General features: G+C 34.3%; 1 protein-coding gene across 3 annotated transcripts in view; it reads right to left on the reverse strand.

Moving 5' to 3' along the window:
• The window catches only part of LOC148178344 (uncharacterized), a 165,968-nt gene that overhangs the window by 138,151 nt on the left and 9,211 nt on the right, over positions 1-18,606 (reverse strand). Inside the window, exon 3 of one of the 3 annotated variants that reach the window (XM_088030840.1) lies at positions 7,668-7,726. The exons of the other annotated variants lie outside the window; for them this stretch is intronic. The gene's annotated coding sequence lies outside the window, so the exon portion shown is untranslated. The remainder of the gene's footprint in view (positions 1-7,667; positions 7,727-18,606) is intronic. 3 annotated transcript variants of the gene reach the window in all.

An 18,606-nucleotide genomic window follows, 5' to 3' on the forward strand; every position in this document is an offset into this window, starting at 1 on the left:
CGATTTCTAAACATGTACGATATGATTACATTACCAATATCCAATTAATTACTACTTGAATTGCACATCAGATTGGTTAGAGATCCATTCAGTTCACCAATACAAACAGGAATCTAATTACACATTTTTTTAATTGAAAGTTTGAGGTGAAAAACACAGCACCTCGTCTCAGCAATTAGATGTTTAACGACGAGAGTAAACATCCCCATTGTCTCAAATCCATTTGCTAGATCCCCATCAAAGCTAACACATCGATTTAATACCTAACAAATAAACCAAATAAACTGCTTGCGTCGTAAAGTAGAAGAAGACAGTTGATTAATTACACGTTCGGGTTGGCTGAGTCCATCCGACGGCAGTTTTATTTTTACGAAGTCCCGGCTTCTTTACGATCGAAACGCATTTATTATGACATTTTAATGAGTCCAACCCATAAATCGAATAATTAATTGTTTCGACAAATAAACGACGCCCGAATTTATAGGTACGATACATCATAAACGACGGATTTGGCGCAGAAACATCAAATCAAGCATTTACTGTTTTTTCTGTTAATTACCAGACAAATCAACGAAGGTTAAACGTTGTAGAAGAACGAATAACGGGAGAAAAATCACGGAGTCACGTTGAAAAGGGAGTACGGGAGTAACAGCCGTACGTGACACAATGTAATGTTAATAAATGTGCACTTTGACCATCTTTGTCTTCACCTATTTGTTGAGTATCAAGGTGTCTTTTTCTCTCGCGTTTCTGTATTTCTAAATGTCCGTGTTGTTGTGTATCATCATCACATATTTCGCTCCACTGAAATGTTTATGGGCGAACGCCATACAGAGTGCGAACTAAAGTTTATTAGGTCACTAAGTTTGCTGTCATTACCGCCAATTCCCACGGACGTCTGAATAAACTCGAGATATGACCGATGTTTATTTCTTATTTATAGCCTTGAAATTTATCAGCAAAAGGGAAGTTTTTTATCGCTCGTTTGCCTCATTCAGGTGGAGAAATTTTTTTATTAAGGGTTCAATTTCTAAGAAATGAAAAATTGATATAATAATGGACGTTGTGAGAAAAACGTGGCTCTGGCAACTTTATTTGAGTCTACTTTTTAAGGTACAAGTGTCTCGTTTGAAGTTTTTATTAGCATTCATTTCTTATTTATCTACATTTTTTATTAATCCCATGATCATAATTTTTCAACTCAAAAAACATGTTCATTTTTCCTGCAACGGACTAAACAACAATGATCAACTTTTTTAAAACTCCTGCAGGTTATCGAATTTGATTTGGTCGTTTTCGATGACAGGTATTTTATTTTATATATTTTATTTCTTGCTTTTTTTGTAATTTTGCTTCCTCCATCAATCCGCTGCAGGAAAAATGATTCTCGTCCGGACAAAACCCTTTTTTTCTTGAAGATTTCAGTAATTAGAGCTAGCTGTAGTACGAATCTCTCTGGACAAAGTACTTTAAACCTCTAATAAGTCAAATAAACACTTTCTTAATTTTAATGTGTCATGCATGACATTTGTCAATTTGTTGTTTCTAAGATAACAAAATACAGTTACCGTCCACGGCACGTAAAACTGTCTGCTAAAGTCTTTACAGTCCACAGCAGGGAATTCAATTTCCCGGTTCGAAATTGAGCAGAAAACTTGAACGAAAAAGTACAATTGAAGACATTACCTTGGTTCAACATAAAACGCGACAGGCTTAAGATAAAATTTATAAAAATCAAATGAAATATTTTGTGAATTAAACCAATAACAGCAGAGTCAGATCAATCTAAAGCTCATTTTTTCTGCAGAGAATTTTTGTAGGCACCAAAATTTAGATACACAAACCAATTTTCAAATATATATTTTTTTTGTAACAAGAAATATAATTGGTAACTTAAAATGATTGTAACACTTGGGATTTATTTACTTTAAATAGCTTTAATTTTTAAACTATTGAGTTTAAATATTTTTTGTTCGTAATTTTACTGCGGAATGCTTCATTCAGGAGCTGTTTCAGAACCTGTATATGAAAATAGAACTACAATGTAAAGAATATGTGTTTAAAAGAAAAAATTACAAAAAAACTCACCTTTCTTGAATTTTACCTAACTAAAAACTGCAATTTTAAATAAGTAAAATGGTTATTTTGACTTTAATGAAAAAACTATAACTACAAGTAAAACATTATAGTGAAAGAAACGCTTTTCTCAACGATTTTTTTCATTTGGCAGTGAAGTTTCTTCCGTCTACAACCCGGTCGTTATTTGAGAAGCAAGGAAATATAAATGTGGCTGGTACTGACGGGGACGGGGGTTGTGGTAACGACAATTCGAGTTAATGGCTCATTAATTTAAATAGCTAAATTATTCATCATTTCATTTCTAACATAATATATTGAGGTTAACGTTCCTTCTTGACAAATTCCAGATATTAATCCTCCACCATTAATTATTATCCGTGTAATCATCAACATCTAGCAATAAATTTTTCCACCCTTACACTAAGCTTGACGCAAGTGAATCAATATTCGTACATACATATTTGAAGAACCTTTTCAACAGTCACAAGGTCGCACTGAATGAGGGTTGCAGGATAATGTACTTGAATCTAGTTGTACTTTATTGGGGTAAAAACCACAAAATGAGCGCAGTTAATGGTCAGTGCTTGCATGGCTAATCTGACGTTGCGACTGGCCAAATGTTCCTGCTGCAGCAGGACTTGCTATATTAACTATTTATACGGCTCGTAAGTCCTGGCGCGTCCTGAAAACAAGATAATGCTTTATACCGCATGTATAATTAAAAATGAACTTGGACCAGCTATGACGCCAGCTGTCGGTGTTATTGTGATGGGGGAAGAGACCAGACCGCCAGAATTCAAAATATTTTGTTTTTTTCTTTGTCGGTACTGTGCATTCAAAAGCTTAAATTTATGTGGCCAACATCAAACGTCCTAAATTGAAGAAATTAAATATAAAAATGAAAATTAGGGTAATTTTACTGTTATAAAGGGTTTGTCAACAACAATGCTGAACGAAGTTTGCTACAAAGAGTTGAATATTTAAAAATACAAAACAGCTGTTTATCTTCAGCGTTTATACGGAAGGTGAATTGAAGGGATTTGAACCCGAAGGAGTTTTTTATCATTTTCTTCAGTTGCATTCATTGCTAAAGTTGCATTGTTTTTAGTTTCTCAAGACAATAAAACGTTTCTATTCTGTTGTTTTCACTTAATTTTAACGTGGCCAGGATAATTGTTATTTATGATACAAGTGGGTAATTTTAGAGGTATTTACGTCGCGTAGGTAATATCTAATAACAGTAATAACTCAAAAGTGCGATATAACCGTTAATCCAATATTCCGCACCCTTCACCTAATAATTGTGATAACTTGATAACAGATCCGAAAAGTTACATTTTTAAATTACTCACAAATTAAAATTCTAACTATACGTAACTATTCCTGCAAAAAAGTTATCTATGTACTTACAAAGAAGCAATTTTAGAGATCAGCGTAATTTGATAGAGATAAGTTAGAGATGCATGTCAATTCTGATTACTAGAGAGCTTTGCTGCCAACTTTTATAATGCGTGCATTAAATAAAATAGATTTATGATAAAATTTACAATAAAATAAAATGTAAATTGTATATCCTTAAAGATTCGTATTTCTGTTAATTTTAGATAACTATTAATTACAACTAAAATTATTAAAATAAAACCTCCATTGCAAAAATATCTCAAACAAACAGAATTTCTGTTTATCTAATGATGTATCGATTTTAGACACGTTTTTCAGGACTGTTATTATAACAAAACACATATATGAATAATTAATTTAAATAACACAAAACATTTCAAAATTTATTTTTAGAACAAAAATGAATTCAAAATTTTTGCGCATGGTGTGATGTATGAAATAAAAATAAACGACACTCCTATCGAAAATCAATAATTTGGTAGAATTATAATTACGTATGTACATGAAATTTCATTATACCCACCGATTGTACTTAAATGAGATAATACTCTATTTAAGTTTAAAGTTATAATTATTGATAATCGATATAAATACTAGAAGTGGCAAGATTTGAATGATTTATCACTGGTTTGCCTCTACGAATGAATTATTTACAATTTTGTGTAATGTCAATTGAAAAGATATTTAATAACCAGCTATAAAAACTGCGTTTTTATAAAACCCTATAATTATCATTACATTATTGATGAGCTTTCCATTTGTAAGGAATTTTTTATGCTCCAAACCCATTATGCTTACAACACAAAGTAAATCGATTAATTTAATTAAGCCAAATAAAGTATTTTTACCATACTTAAAACCATCACTGTAATCACACCTGGACACGTCGAGCACGTGGATATGAGCCTCTTCAGATTACAGTAACAGGTGCTTCCAAAGAGGTCTCACAGACTATAAGCAATTATATTGGTATTACAGAAAGCGACCTGAACGGAAGAAGAAATTGAGCCGTAGCAACATTGTAATGCTTCATACAGACAGGCTGAGCTCAATAAATATCGAGAGCAAGTACGTATTTAGGAAAGGGTTGCCGCAGTACACCTGCTTGGTTTAAAATATGCTCGAAGAGGGATTTTAGACTCTAGGGATATAAAGGAAAGACGAGGGTTAGCGTTTAATATACATAGTTGAGTTGGATAAACGTAAAAATACCGTGTTGGATAATTTACCTTGAAGGTAAAATAGATTGAGAATTGAACCAACAAGTCTCAAAATGTCAATAGCATACCGTGTGTTTGGGGTTTGTTTGAATTTGATAATGATAATACTTCCGTTCCGTAATCGCCTTCTAATTGCGGTGGTTGTCATAAAAGCGACAACTTTTACTAAACTTGTTGCTTACAACAACGCTATTAAAAATTAAAGTAGATCGATCGAAAATGGCCGAAATTACCGCAGACTAAAACTGTCAAATCTTGCATTCCTTGGTAATTTCATGGCAGACTGCCCAAATTGTTCTAAAGGTGGCACACAGGTCGCATTCCATTTTCTCCCGACCAAAAGTGTAAACTAATTTAGTGATTAGACCAAAGTATCCAAGTTAGTTCATTAATTCCGTTATCAAGTGGGAAAGTCACTCGACGTCCGGCGAAGGTCCACTGTACTAAAAATTATAATATTATGGGTTATTATGGTAATAAAACAATTTGCATCTGATCCATACTAAATTGAATGCAGAGTATTTGCATATAACAAGAATAAGGCGAGTGGAAACAAACTTTCGTAATAGGAACTATACGTATGAATAATTTGATTGAGGGAAACTAGTTTGGCGCAGTTTGGGTAATCTTGGGGTGTTTTCTGGACAAAAAATGCGTCAGTTAATGGAAGCATGTCTACGTTGCTACACCCAAATTAACCACAAATAGCGTTTCCGATAAGCGCCCCCCTTTCCGATCAATTTTTGTGGGAAAGAATAATGGGAAAAGTTTCAATTTGTGAAGGGTCTTAATATGATCGAATTTAACGACACAACACGACAAAATTAGGAGTTGAAAAAACGCACTGAGAGGCTCGATGTTAAGACTGTCGTTGACACCGCCATTCAACTCTGCTAATTACACTTTAACCGCGCCTAATCGACAACTCTCCGTAAAAACTTGAAAGAAAGACCCGACAACCGCTCTTCGAGCCAGAATCGGATAATAAACTATTACACAGTGTAGAAGTGTAAGGGTGAGAACACAATAGAAGTCCAATAAAGACTATTAAAGCGGCGAATCCACTTTCTGTTATTCTTTTCTCGCACGAATACCGTCTCGCATTTCATTTCGATGAAAAATTAAGAAATTGTGGTCAGTCAGAAGCACGGAATTGCTGGAAATGACAAATAATTGTGGGTGAAAGAAAAGGATTTTTCTGGGAGATAAGAGAAGTCGCTAGCTATTTCCGATGGTGCAAAAAATGGTGTTGTAAAAGCATAAAAGTATCGAAGTGGAAGAAACTTCATGCAAAGATCGTCGACCTCTCGCATCATTCTCTGCAGATAAGCGTAAAGTTAAATGGTCTATGGAATATGTTTTGTATTTCAAGATGTTCTTTTATGTAACAGACGGCGTAAACCGCTTTATTGAATACCTTTTAGAACTATTTACGAAAAAATGTCAATGACGCGATCGACGAAAACTAAGTACAATACAAAAGTATGTATAATCCGACTAAAAAGTTGCCAGCCCTCGTGGAGTTACATATCTATACTACTATATGTATATGTCAACTTAAATATAGCCACTTAAGACTTTTATCTTTGTAATTTGTGAAAAGGTTTTAATAAAATTAAAAATTTAATTAAAGAATTAGTTGACCCTGCTTGCATTGCAATAATTTGCTAATGATCTAAATAACGAACCAAGGCGCAATAAATCCCTATAAGTAAAAATGACTTACAATCTGGCTATAACCTTAAATAAAAAAATTTAAAAACAACAAATTGACACAAAATGTCAAGAATATCCGAAATTTATGTAGACTTCAAAGCCGGAATAGGATTGAGCATGTTATGAGGCCTCTTATTTACAAGTAACTAAATCGTCGTACATTAATTTTGTCGCTTCTAGAAATGTTAAATTATCGTTTTGCTCTTTGTCTTGGAAACTAAACCTGCTATAGGTACGGTTAATTTTCAGCGAACGGCTGTAATTTTTGAAACTTTCTTTTAGATAAGATTAATTTTAAACGATTTAAATTTATAAGAAGACAAATAAATTTAACCTTTTTAAGAAAAGAGCGTCGTCTGCAATATCAAATAAATCTTTACCTCTTCAGTTATCTTGGTTTTAAATTTCATTAATGTACGTTCATAAAAGATATTGGACTGGAAACTCACGTATTGTTGGTTATTTATCCACTACGTATTTGTTTAGAAATTTATTTATGTTCCTTTGAAAAGCTTTCTCTATACTTAGAATAGAATAGAATATATTCCATAGCCTTTTGCCGACGTCTTAGAACAAGAAGCGTGTCTTTCAAAGGTTGTCCACCCAGCAACTTCAAGGAACAATAACAATTTATTGTACCGCTCTCTCGGTTGATATTTTAGCTCTGTTACACCCGCTATTTCATTAGGGTAGAATAATTGCAATAATTAAAAAATCACATCATGGTTAGACTCACAATCCCCTAAGGAAGGTAAACGGAAACGCAGGAAATTATGTCGAGTTCAAAATGCAAACAAAATTACTTTTTAACTTTCGCTTAGACTTCAGCATTATCCTGAATTTTACTTTTAATCAAAATAGCTTGTCTTTCCCACTCTTGTTTTGTCTCCAATAAATAAAAAAGGACTTTCTTTCTTTGAGATAGCGGTAAAAATTCGCCTTTTAATAAATTATGATAATGAATGAGAGAAAGAATGGATAATCATGTCGATAATTCCCCGAGGCAATTTGCGGAAACGTACAAACTTAACTGCCTTAAAGAAAATATTCGGCGTCGTAATTCATTCGGATACGGAAATTAGAATTTATCCTACTTATTCTTGTATTCCGTTAGGTTTTTTTTTATGATTTATTGTCTGCTTTATTAGCTTTTTTGCAATTCTTCCAAGATTAAACATTCTTACACATTAAAGCCGTCGTAAATTTTTACGGACCTAGACTGCCTTATACGATCTAATAATAATGTATTACCTTTGCAAGAGCATGGGTCAGTGGCGTGGAAAATTAGAAGTGCACTAATCCGGACTCACCTTAAAAGATAAAATTCGATTTAAACAGTGCAAATAATGCAGGAAATATTAAATGAAGCGTTGATAAAAATATAATTTATTTCTAAGTGAAAATAAGTATAGAAATAGATCGTTACTGCAGTTGAAAAGGCAATTTTTTATACTTTCTAAATACGCTAGTGGTAACACTTTGTACAATTTCTCAACTTAGATCGTATATCTATTGTGCATAATTTAGCTGTTTTACGGCTGTTATACTCTCTGCACGTTTTGATTTAATGAGATAGTACTTATTTGCATGTTTCTAGTACAAAATTTTATCAAAACAAAAATCAATAGCTTAACAGCACAACGATCTCCACTTCAAATTGTTGTCAACATTCTGTGTAACGTACTATTTACATTAATATTAGCAAAGGTGTTAGTAAATAATGAAAGTAAAACAAAGCAATAACTATAAATAATTTAATCCTTGTAAATTCCGGCAAGAGCAAACACCCTTGCAAATACAAAAAACCGTAATGAATAAAGCACCATTTCATCATTTTTATGCTCCCATTTAGTGGCTGTAACAACCCCTCACTCTATCGTTCGTGTAATTATGCAACACATAAAATGTGAATCGCATAAATTAATAGTTATTTTATTCCGGCGGCGTCCTGTAAAAAGACTTATGACTGTATAGATTAAGTGGAATTAATTTATTCGTTATATATACAGTAGACATGTAAATGTCGGCTGTTCCGTGAGCTGTTCAAATATAACATCGACAAACAAGGCCCTTGTCCAAACACAGGATGCGTCCGACAACTACACAGCCAAGATTTGTTAGCCGCCCCCGACCAACACCCCCGATAACGCAAACCCGCTTATTGGCCCTAGACTTAATTACACTTTTATTGCCTTGTTCTCGGCCGCAGACGCTCTTACTAGCACCAAAATTAGACCGATGTGGCCGCAGCGGCATTTCCATGCATACAAAAGGGTGTAAATGATAATAACATTTTGAGGTCTACTGACAAAATAAAATTTACCTCAAGTTTTAATCCAGTCAAATCTATTTGCCCGGCGCCTCCACCAAAATTTCATTATTATTTTTTTTAAATTTCTGCTTTATATTGTTACACTGCGATCAATCGCCAGTGGCGGCGCAGCATCAGGTTGCTTTTATTCGTGGCCTCCGGTGCAAATCTCCCTCTTTCGCTATTATTCGTGTAGTAATGCATCAAAGCATGGTTAAAGCGGATCGTGTCCCCCAGGACGATCTCGGTGTATGGAGTTCTGACCCAGGCAGACCCCAGAATGACTCTGAACGTACGTAAATATCCCAGTACCTTTGTACACAACTTTGAAGGGGCTCACTTACATTATTTATGTTGATAGCCGACACACTGTTGGTAAACACGTGTACATTTTGTGCGGTCCACATGAAATATGAGCAGGAATCTTTGGACCGTCTGTTAAATTCATTTCTTATATTTTATTAACGACTGTTGGAGCATTCAATTAGAAAAAAATGGATACGTGTTGTGACAGGACCCTACTTCGTCAAAAGGGGCTAAAGTGTCAGCGAGAAGGGTGAAATTGAAAGTGAATTATAAGGGAAGATGAACTGGTGCGACACGACTATATCAATCGAAGGGTGGAAAATGTCTCAAAAATGTATTTAATAATGGTTTTGTACATTACGGAATTTTATAGAGAAGTGCTCGTGTTTCAAGAGTACTTCGTTCGACTTTTTTGACGTAATTTGCAAGCGAAAACAGCATCTCTTTCACAACATTCGACAGGTGACATATCGTCGAACTAAAACTCCAATCAATTCTCGAAAAATCGCAAGAATGTCAAGAACTTTGCACCACTCTTTCGTTCAAGATTCAGATAATGAGAAATGAGGTGATCGTGTTCCACACTTTCTCGAAATTGGTTACGAAAGTTTATTTTACTTTACAAGAAGTGCTTCACTCAACCAATTTTTTACCAGCAACCAGTAAAACAATTTATAATGTTGGTAGAGCAAAATTAAATTAACCGGAGCAATTAGACTGTAATCTAGTAGTAAGAGCTCTTCTGCTTTATGCGAGCCATTTTTGACTTCGGATCTTACATCAGCACCCTCACTTTCATCGTTTACACACTAATTAGTAGAGACACCCACTTAACATGTGTGGGTTTACCAAAGCGATCAATGTTTGACGAACAAGAAACAAGACATAAACCTCTCTGTGAAGCATTCAGAACTGCAACAATTTGTTCTTTTCATCAGTGCGAGATTCATACTGAAACACTTTTCTAGCTCCAAGCTACAACTTTGATTTGTAATCGGAATTAATGCTAAATTAATACAAATTTGATTTGAATTGCTAAAGCTTACCATTAGTTCCGTCGACTATGCTAAATCATGAAAAGTTGCTTGTCTTTTAACTTAGAGTTCCAACTTCTCATATTCAGCGTTAAATTTATGCAAATTGGTATTAATTTTAGCATGAATAAAACTATTCCAACAGTAGACTAGATATCGGTGAATCTAAATTGAACATGTTTATTTATTTATTGCAAGATTTAAGCTGTGACCTTTGTCAAAAATACCCTCACCGGTGACCTATTAAAAATGAATAAAGCAGCTGCAGAGTGCTTTTGAACCGGACACATTATTCATTTTCCCCCTAATTGATTTTACATGTTTTTAAATTATTAGCAAATCAAGATGAGCTCGTTTGATTTGACGCACCCCAATCATTGTGATGCTCTTTTTGTTGGTTGTCCCTTGAAATGTGAGTTTATTATTTATTAACAGAATAAAATCGATGTCTTTGTGATTAACGTAGGGAAGGGAAACGTAAATAATTAACTTGTGATCGTTACTCTAATTGCCAATAATTAACACAAACTGGAGCTTTCTGATTCTTTTTCTGTTAGTTACAATCTTTAATTAATTTGTAGCTAAAGAGTCATGTAACTGTAAGTTAAATTTTCAACATTTTAAAATATTCAAGAACCTAAAACACAATCACACAAATTTATTCTGAACTTACGGATAAATCGGTGGGTTTGTCACGCGATTTTAGAAATCGTTCTAAAATAATGGGAACCAAACGTGTTTTTGTTATGATAAACACCGTCTAGACACCATCGATTGCTTGAAAAAGAGAGATTAACTGACTTTATCTCGACAAACTGCAGTTATATTAAAGATAGACGAGGGGAGATCGAGAGCTTAACTGTTTTTAGAATAAATCAAAGACGAAAAAATACATTTTAGATTTAACTGTTTAATGGCCGTGCTAAAATTTTAAACAAAAATAATAAAATCCAAAACACGTTATCCTACGGGTCAAGCTCGGAATTTACCCATGTAATTTCCGCTCAAATCCCAATTTATTATGTTAGAAAAAACGTGGTAAATGTAACAGGTGATTAAACGTGTACGAAAACAAAGCATATTCCAAAGATTAAAATTTTAATTAAAGCGCTACCTTTTTTCCAGAAAAGGAAAAACGTGCTTAAGGGAATTATTTGTGCCACTGTGTAAAAACAGCATCCTTTACACATAGCAGCTAACTTGTGCATACGTGAGTTTATAATCATGAAGGAGATAAGCACAGAGATGGGGAAAGTTTGAAATTATTATGTAAACAGAGTTTAAATTTTGAGACAGGGTTTCGTTGGTTAAGCAGAATTTGAAAATTGAGTGTTGTTTTGAAGAGCAGAACCATTGAAATAACTCCTTTTCCTTGCATAGTTTGAACGAAACTTCCGTTTTGACAGTATAAATACACCACCCTTCACCCATATATTGTTTTTTATGACAATCGCATGTGAAATTATAATCTAAATCCCGCCATATCTTTATCCGTAAAGTCTGCTACTGTTGCTGACAGTCACCACTGAAAAATTCAATAAATCAAGTCTGGTGCCACACTATTGCATTAGGAAAGCAATACGGCACAAACCAAATAGTTCCGCGTGAAATACGGTCCAAATGTCGCGTTAAACTGCAACAAACTGGGGCCAATTAACCGCTTTTCTCACAATAGAATAGTCGAAGTGACAATAGCGGCATAAAAATCTTTTCTTTTTTTACTTTGGTGTACAGTGTTCTTCAGAAACTACCGCACCACAATTTCGCTGCGCATCGGTAAATTTCCCTCTATCATCATAATTATCAAAAGGCAAACGAAGCCGGCCCTGGCAAAAGTTGTGAAGAGGTATATCGTGTCTAAGCGATCTCCCTTGTATGTTTAAGGGTGAATCATGGTTGTGTTATCAGCTTATCTTATCCTTGCGTGTGTTGAATCTTCTCTACTTGGAAACCATAAGCCACCTTCGAAAATCCGAAACGTATCATGACATGCTTATGGATTCCGTCCTACTTTCCCTTAGACAAATATAAGTGGAAGCAAAAAGAATGGCTAAAAACCATGTTTGAAATGAATCTATTTATCGTATTGATTTCTGTCTTCAGGACACGTACGTACGAGTGATGGTGAAGACACGAACACGCACAAATCACAAATTTCCTGCTGCTGACAGTGTCGAAGGTGGCAATGGTCTTCAGCGCACGGGTCAGCGGGGCTTCCATAAATGCATAATAAATTAGCATTCTGCGACGTTTAGAGCTGTTGGTTCTGTGTTTTGCATACTACTTACGTGAAATGCTGGATTTTAGAGCCATTATGGCACACTTCACTACGTGCTACCTCACTTATCAGGTAATTAGCAATCGGAATTGACGCTAATAACGATCGGCTAATCATCAACATCTTGTCCCGGTGCAAAAGTACCTATCTAAAACATTAATTTGTTCTAGAACAGTTAAAACGGAAACCAACTGAAACATTGAAATTTTTATTAACAATTTCGAGGTAAAAACAACTTGCAAACTTTCTTACGTTCGTATTTTCCCAGCGAGAAAATTGAAGCAGTCCAGCATAATTTACTTTATTAGGTCAATAAAATTATTGCAAACTTTGCTCTTTTACCCATTCTGAAAATACATATTCATGAATCAATTCATTACTCTACAAAGATGATTTAATGTAAATATTGAAAGTGCACCCAACATGTTTACTTAAACTTCTTAAAAAACGGGAAATTACTCCTCAATTATCGTTCGCCTGAAATTTCCACCATATTTAACACTACCATTCTGTTTACTCAAAGTTTGATATAAACTGCTGAAGTTAAGAAACCTGTCATGTGATCTCTTAGCATCAATACTTGAGTTTAAAATGCAGTAATTCCCCGAAACATTCTGCTCACGTGATTTGTAACCACCTATCAATAATTGAATCTCTTGAAAGGGCGAATCGATGGACGCGCCATGGTTGCCCAAACTCGTAAACAAAGACACCCTCTATTCTAGGATTCATAAGGATTTTATGACGTCACGTGACGACGATGATTTTCGAAATGGTATTAACATAAATAATGTAGAGGGTGTATTGAACCTCGTTTCGATGGAATTGTTTATTTAAAATGCATTATGTGGGTTGTAGAGAACAACTTACAGCAAAATAGACACAGGAATAGATGGAAATCTCATATTAGTAATCATTATATAAATGGACTTTATTACGAGCACTCTCATATTTGGTGGATCATAAAATTTGTCATAAACTAGAAAAGCGCATAATAAATGAAAAATTAAAATTTGATGATTTATGAACCCGGTCACCACATAATAGTATCGTAATATTTACTAATAAAATTAATAAATTACGACTCTAGACAATACACAATAAAATTAAACATTTCTTTTTCTGTCATTCCTTAATTTTTTCCTTCTTGTTTCTGTTTGACATTCCGCACGAAATGTAGGAGTTTGACTGAACAACCAATCACAGGGCCGCACTTTAAATTTGACACCTACAAAAATTCCCTGCAGGAGAAATAGCTTTTGATGTTGTTTCAAACTTTTAGGTTGTTTAAAGGGGCTATTGTCAGAAACACTATGTTCACTAAATTCAAATATATGTAGTTGTGGTTTCTCCTCTTTTAATTTTTGTTTTAGCAAAAAAACTTTTATTTGTCGTTTTTGTGGCCATTTGGATAAAATGTGGTAATAATGGTAACGCAAACTCCGCCAAATTTAAATGTGCCACTGTTTTTGCTAAACTACTTCTTTTTTATTGAAAACCAACTAATTAACAAAATTGATTATATTTTTGGTCGTAATGATAACACTAAACTCGTTGAATTCAAATAACATGTTTTTATTTTATTTTGTAAAAAAATCGCACATAAATGTTCCAAGCCCAAGCATCGTGTCAATTAAAAAAATCCCATGCTGAAAAAACTTAATTTTAAAAGTAATCTTTGCTGTCACTGACAAATAGATCCATGGATATATTTTATTTAATGCAAATCTTTTTTCTACCAAAGATTTAATTCACAATTTTTTTTATTATAATTCTCCCCATAAAAAAACATACCAAATTATGTTTTCGATACTGCAATTTGTCTGTTTGTCTTATTACTTTTGTAATTCATAAAATTTCTAATTATACATAGTTGATAAAATATTTGTGTTCATTTTCAAAGAAAAAAAATTCTTTAAATTGATGGATGATACCACAAAATTGCTTTTAGATTTGTGGATAACTTACAAAATACCAATATATATCGTTTAAATTAAGCAGTGGACTTAATAATTCGATGAACAACTGGAGCTTCACTCACTTTGATGAACTGTACCGAATTGCAATTTGATATAATGTTTCTAAAAATTACTGTCGTAATATTTTTATAGCTTAAAACTTCTAGATGATTAAAAAAGACAAAACAAATTACGTATAGAAAATGGTTTCGTAAAATACAAACGTAGGTATTCAAATAAATTTCCAAGCAATCATTAAATGTATGATAACTGAACGTTTACTGAACTGCTACCACATTTTTTTGTTATTTAATGTCAGTTTTCCTCAATTATTTGGAAACTCTGGTAGATAATATAATAAATAACCTATCATCAATCATGAAAATAATCCAACTGTTGTTGTTCCATCATTAATATATGCATTTATATATTCTTCAGGTCTACTAACATAGCAATCATTTTAATTAAAGCTGATGAGTAGAAACTGATAAAATCCAAATAACTATTGAAATTACACAAACAACATGTTCCGCAAACGTGTTATCGAGCGAACATCATTAATTTATACGAATTGGTATTTAAAAAGTTGTGCGAAAGCGAACCCTTTTTCCAATTTGTCTTTGTGAATAAATTGTAACCACATACTTAAGAGAACATATTGGCTATAGTTTTTTCCTAACAAATAACAAGTGTTAACACAAACCGAGGCCGTTACAAATTAACCTCACTGTGAGATATATGTGGTTACCCTACTGCGGCAAAACAAGCACAAGGGTGACGTTTACTGTGTTACCCTCATGTTCCGACTTTGTAAACAAGCAGAATTGGCCATTTCTTTCGCCACATACAGCGAATATAATTAAGTTTGCCAGGATCAAACTCATGTTAATCATACTCTTGGATTGGCAATAAAGTGGCGCTGCTGCAGCAAATAAATTAAGGTCACTAGATCAAATTGTCTGTTTTATAAGGTACCGCTGTTAGTGACAAAAAGAAAGACAACGATATCTTCTGTCTATCTCTACATGCGCACTAAATTTTGTGTTGTTTGTGTGGACACATTGCTTTATGAACTGTCAATTCTTGTCAAATATCGTTTGTAATAAAATGGTTTGAATGTGCGATTTCTCAACACGAATCGTTATGCTGTATTTGTTTCCTCCGCCGTAAGTAAATACTATTTGACGTTTTATGTATGACGACTTTCCACTAATTTCAGAAAACTCCAAATAGAAGGTAGATGGAAGCCCTATCGAAGCCGACAATCATTGTGACATTGGTTAAGCAGTACGTATTGGGGGAATACTAAAGTTGGTTTTTGTATATGAACCCTTGAGTACTTCTTATAAGGTTATGGAATTTTGTACCTGTTAGTTTACGAATTCCGTGAACTAAATTTAAATAATGTTCCCCCAATTTGTCTTCAATCGCTTTTGTGTTTCAATAGCCCCAATACCAACATGAACTTCTTGCATTCAGGCGAATAACTCGTTCATCTTATTGTTAATATGAGTTGAAAATCAAATCTATGGACAAGAAAATGGAAGAAGGAAGGCCACTCACATGTGGTACATCACAAAACCTGCGTTATGGACAGAAATATTATTTCAAATGCCTAAAACACAAGCAATGATATTGTAAAGTGTAAGTATATCGGCCTCAACGGTAAACGTTCTCAAAATGTGTTGTAGGACCAACTGACTGCTATCCTTAATGTAACAGCGGGGCCTCATAAACTGGCAGGTGGACAAGACACAGTCATTGCACTCATCACTTGAACAGTGCAGATACACAGTCTCATGAGGAAGACACACCATCGCTTTCAACATCAGCGGCAGAAGATGGTTGGTTTGAAGCCGCTGCTACTTCCTCATAATGAATGTGAAAACTGAAAATGCAATGGGACATGAAATATACATAAGATATGCAAAACTGGTTCTATAGTTTAATGTGGCGTACGAAGGTCCTTAAACGCATTCAAATGGTCTCCTGTAGTGTTAAAAATAGATGTAATTTTGTATTTCAGGGTGATTTAAGTAAATAATTTTAACATAACCTTAATATTTGTTCTTGATATTCATTTTGTTGCAGTTGTTTTGCATAACCTCATTCAAGATCTTAAACATGTCTACTTCTTCAAACTTGTAAATTCTTTCTTCTTAATAGCCCCTTTAAAATATCTCATGTACTTCATTTTGTTGTAATTAATTCCAGCCACCCTCATTCACATATGTTCAATTAGTCACATCTCATAACTCTCCTTTAAGACGGAGTGGGGGTGCGACTATTCCGACCACGCATTTTTCTTAGATTTTAGATTTAGTTCTTAAGAGGTACTGATCCGGACTCCAACCCGGAATGTAAATATTAGCAATAAACCACAATTTAAGGAATCTCGCTTTTTCACTAGTTAATCCCCGTACAGAGAAACACAACGGCACACAACAATTTTCTGCTCATGTATTTGCTACTTCCATTTGTGCAATGCTTTCTCTCAGTTACTTTAACATCTCATCATTGTTACTACATCGTCGGGAGAAGCTACAATATAATAAGTGCTAATAGCATATTCTAATTAGGGCGTTACTGCATACAAGTCGAATCGTTGGAGATTAGAAAAGACAGTGCTTGAAGTCCGAGACCGTTTCTGAGTGTTGCACCTCCTTAACGTGCTAAAATGGAATCGGTTCTAATGTCGGTTCGCTCACCTCTTACGTATTCACATAGTCTGTTATAATGTTGGAACCAATTTTCTTTTTGTACCCACGATTTATTAAAGTGTATTTTGAACAAATAATTTGAAGATAACCTTAAATTTTGTTAATGACAAATTTTACGTCAACAATTTTATGACAATTCCCTAGAATCTTGCGTCTCGTTCTAACCCATTGCTTTATGGACTATGTATGTCTCTCTTGAATTGCGCACTGAAAACTAATGGCGGTACCTTATACAAACAGACACTTTGATCTAGTGACCTTAAAATAAATGGTTGAGGTTGCCAAGCAATGACAGTTGGATGCGAAACAATCCATAAAATGTTATTAAAGTTATCGATCTGCGTTGCAGAGGATTGTAAATAATGACTCATATTTCGTTGTGGAAAAAAGCGCCCACCTCTTGTTGGCAAGTGAACTCGTCTATTAATTTAAATGACTGAAAGTCTCTCGAGAATATCGAAAGCAATGTCAGCAGGAAGACCGCATCAACGCGAAAGCTCTGTGTAAGCTGAAAGCTTTCACATCAGTAAGCTCCGTTGACCGTGTAAAGTCCTAACTTTAAACACCACGTTATTACTTTGTTAGACTACTCAAGATGAAGAGGGAACAATGCCAACGGATTGTTTTGATTAGCCGTTATCACCCTCACACCAAATTAAACAGAATAAATAAACGTGAAAAAATCACTTTTTATAAATGATTGCCGCATTTATTTTGTTTATTGAGCAATTCGGGAAGGTGCCAGCGCTCCAAAGGGCGACTATTAACGAAAACGTGACGACAAATCATAATTTATGACCGTTTCATCGAACGTGGAAAGTCACACTCTATTTTTAGAGAATTTCCCGAGAGCTCAGGTACTTTAATAAGAAGAGCTCGCTTCAGTTTTTGCGTTCAAGACGTGAAGTAGACGAAGGTAGAGTTTTATGCACAACTTCACATATGTTTGATGACAGATCTAGGGCCCCCTTACACCGTGAAACAAAGTACTTGGAGGTCTTATCTTGACTGTTGAGTGTCTGTAATTTCAGAGTTGGTAATGGCCTAAGTTTAACAATGTACACATTCACGGCAGCTGATGACGTTGCTGTTTCTACAGGAGGCTGCAAAAGGATGAAATGCAATTCTTTATTTATCGTCTGGAAGCGAAGCAAAAATCGATACCAGGATCGTAATCGGAGCTTCAAGTGGGGCGTTAAACTTTTAGGTTTGCTGCAGGCATGATCTAGATTAGAGCTTCAATTATTACTAGACGCCATAGCGAAAATATTTTCATTTTATAACCAAAACACAACAAATTCGATGTCTCCACTCAAAAAATCAAATAATTCTGTGCTACCTCCTCCTTAAAGGCACAAAACCTGTATTTTTTTGTTCACTGCTAGCTTGAGAACATGTCAATTTGTTGTCGGCGTCTAAACTGTGAAATTAAATTTCTCTCCAACAAGTAGATAAAGAAAGGCGCATTTTGGATTGGCTATATATGTACAGGCTGTTTTTAAATAGTAGCGGAAAAAAATCACGGTTTTACGGTAATTCGTAGAAGACGTTTTCGGTGATTTTTATTAATTTTAAGGTGAAGG

Source organism: Gnatocerus cornutus, chromosome 2, assembly GCF_029298725.1.
Source record: "Gnatocerus cornutus isolate USDA-ARS CGAHR chromosome 2, icGnaCorn1.1, whole genome shotgun sequence".
Lineage (NCBI taxonomy): Eukaryota > Metazoa > Arthropoda > Insecta > Coleoptera > Tenebrionidae > Gnatocerus > Gnatocerus cornutus.